The sequence below is a fragment of the Cebus imitator genome, unplaced genomic scaffold (genome assembly GCF_001604975.1).
Source record: "Cebus imitator isolate Cc_AM_T3 unplaced genomic scaffold, Cebus_imitator-1.0 Scaffold552, whole genome shotgun sequence".
Taxonomy (NCBI): domain Eukaryota; kingdom Metazoa; phylum Chordata; class Mammalia; order Primates; family Cebidae; genus Cebus; species Cebus imitator.
In genome coordinates this window covers 1,194,883-1,198,125 of record NW_016107867.1, presented here as the reverse complement: position 1 = coordinate 1,198,125, position 3,243 = coordinate 1,194,883, and positions in this window count along the sequence as shown.

Genomic DNA, 3,243 nt, shown 5'->3' with positions numbered 1-3,243 from the left:
TTTTTTCCCGAGGAGTCTTGCTTTGTCATTCAGGCTGAATGGGGTTTCACCATGTTGGCCAGGCTGGTCTTCAGCTCCTGACCTCAAGTGATCCTCCCCCTTGGGCCTCCCAAAGTGGTGGGATTACAGGCATGAGCCACTGCGCCCCACCACTTGCAGAATCTTCATTTTGTTCTGGGCCCAAGCTCCTCCACTTGATTGGTCTACTTAACCATAGTGTTCCCATTGCCTGGGCCATTGATTCGTTTATGAATTAGAATGTTCTCTTGGTAATAAGTTGGGGCAAGTCTATTGGAAATTTCTGGGAAATGTCCTTAGTTCTTTAAAAAAGTCACGTGGTTGTTCATGCCTGTAATCCCAGCAGTTTTAGAGGCCGAGGCAGGAGTGAGGGAATGTGTTCTTTTTCTGGGTTCAAAAGAGGGTGTAGCTTTAAGGGCGAGCATTTTCCGGCGCCATGCCCCCCTCCCATCTTTCTTCTTCCGGGAGATTAAACGGTTTATTCGCTGGCGTGGGAAGAAACTAAAAGTTAATTACTCCAGTGGAAGTTCTTAGGAAACTCCTTTCATTGGCCCAGGGTTTTGGAAAGGTGGGGATTTCTCCCAGGATAAAAGTCCATGCTCCTTTATCCATGCTCCTTCACCTGCACGGAATTTCCAACTTTCTGGAATCCCCTACCACACGGTGGGAGCTCCCTCCGAGATTTCCCCTCTGGAATTCCCTTCCACACTTTTCGTAGAAGCCTTTCTCTTCTTCTCCTTTCCTTCTCTTTTCTTTACCTAAATAAAATCACCTTTCTGCAACACTTTTCTGTGTCCGATATTCTACTTTGCGAGCATGCAGTGCAGCTGAAGCGGCCCCACCGCTTATTCTTTAAGAGGTTGGAGGCCAAGAACCCACAACATCCAAGAAAAAACCTGGTTACAGAATTGGCACCCAACGTCGGGCAAAAGGAGTGAAGTGTAAGAAGGGATACACTTCGGAGGGGTAAGCAAAAATATTAAACCCTTCTCACTTGCTTTCTGTCCTGTCTTTTTATAAAGCAGTCGCAGCCAAGCAGGGCTGCGGGAAAAACAGTAGTAGTACGCCAAGCTGAGGCAGCGCGAGCCAGCCAAAACTAAAAACACACTTTTTCTCCCAAGCTGTCTCTCTCTCTCTCCCCCTCTCTCTCTCAGCTGCTTCTCTAGGCAAAAACCTGTGGAAGACAGGACAAGCACACGCTCTGTTTGTACCAGGGGTAAAACCAGGCATGCGCAGGCATGAACACGTGTTAAGCTCCGAAACCGGTGAGGTGGAGCAGCGCGCTCCCTCGCCCTCAGGCCTTTCGCTCCTTCCTGGCCAAAACAAACCAGGGACGCCCACCGCCCGGCCCTGCAGTAAGCCGCAGCTGGGCGGGCAGAAGAGCTGTGAAGCAGGGCGAGGTGCCTTCCGTCGCAGAAGCTCTAAGCAAGGCCGCAGCACTTAAAGCGCCACGGGAAAAATGCTTTTGCCAGCTCACTTGCTCACTGGCCAGCAGATTCGAATCCCTAGTTAGGAATAAAACTGCACAAGTGGCTGTTAAAAAACAGCAGTTAGGGACAGAACAAGGCCTACCCCCGGGTACTCGCTTGCCGGCTGCGGGTCCCTATGTGGGCAGCTGCTGGGGGACCTGCCTAGGGTGCACACACGGGTTAAGCTGCGCACATGGTCCCAGCCACTATGCCGCAGGCCCAATCGGGGGCGTGGCTTTCTCCTCCAGCAGGAGGCGGGGCAAAAAAACCCGCACTCAAATGGGCGGGGCAGCTGCAGCGACCCAGCCTGCTTCTTTAAATTTTGCGCTCTAATAGCCCCTCCCTAGAAGCTTACCCTTCTAGAGCAGTTTTATAAATTGGCCTACAAAGATTGGACCTTTGCTGGAAATATTGGTACCCATCTCCTGAGCCTCACTGGCCTCGTTAAAGGACGTTGGTAGTAACCACTTAACCTAACACCTCCTTTCCTTCTGTGGTGGTCACTGGAGGACATGAGAGGCCTTGGGCATGAGCTCATAACGCTGGTAGGTCGTAATTAAAACCCAGTTCATGGCAAGCCCTCTAATAAGATAGATCACACATGTTAGGCACACAAAATTTCAGGGTACTGACTGAAAAACATTTCATTTCAGTACCCATTTTACCTGGGGAATGCCTCAGGTCAAAGTGGCTGTAATTTTTTAACCAGGAATGCGGGCATCCCTTGTATTCAGTTTCAAATGGGTGCTTCTATTCCTAAGCTCAAGTCCCCATTAAAAGTATACTGAAAAATTAGAACCAATTTAACACCCAGCTCTTAAAAAAGAAGCAGCTCAAAAAAAAAGAAAAAGAAAAAGGAAAACAAACAAAAAAAAGGTGGTAAAATCCGGGTAGAAAAAAAAAATAAACACCAAAAGAAGCAGCTCATCTTTCTCTGCCAAACAGAGTGGCCAAAATACCCCCCGCTAAGTGAAAAAAACCTGGCCTCCAAAGGAAAGTATAAATTATAACACGATTCTACAATTAAACCTGCATTGTAACTGTGAGAGTAAATAGTTTAAGGTCCCCTATGTGCAACTATTCTTTTCCCTAAGGAATAAGCCTCAGCTCTGTCAGGCCTGTGCCCCTTACCCTATTCAGCCCTCCTCAGAGCTACCTCCACAGGTAAAACCCCCTGTGGCAACTACCTCCACCAATGCCAACTAGGGCTCCTTGGCTCCCGTACCCCAACAGGAGCCAGGGAGGGCTGAAACAGCCAGGGCATCTCAGACTACCCAGATGCCCAAACTCTGCCCCCTATAGGCAGTGGGAGAAAAATTTAGCCCAACTAAAGTGCACACCCCCTTCTCACTTTTCCAACTTAAAGCAAATTAAGGCAAACTTAGAAAAGTTTTCAAATAACCTTGACAAGTACATAGACGTTCTTCAGAGCCTGAGTCAGTCCTTTGAATTAGACTAGAAGGATGTCATGCTTTTGCTTAATCAAACCCTACGCAGCAATAAAAAAGAGGCTGCTCTAGCAGAAGCTCAAAAATTTAGGGACACTTGGTACCTTGGCCAGGTACATAACCTAATAACGCCAAAAAATAAAAACAAATATCCCACAGGTACACAGGCAGTCCCTGCCACGGACCCTCGCTGGGATCCAGATTCAAAACAGAGCTGTAAGCATTTCGTGACCTGACTACTTAAGAAATTAAGGGCTGGGCACGGTGGCTCACGCCTGTAATCCCAGCACTTGGGGAGGCCGAGGTGG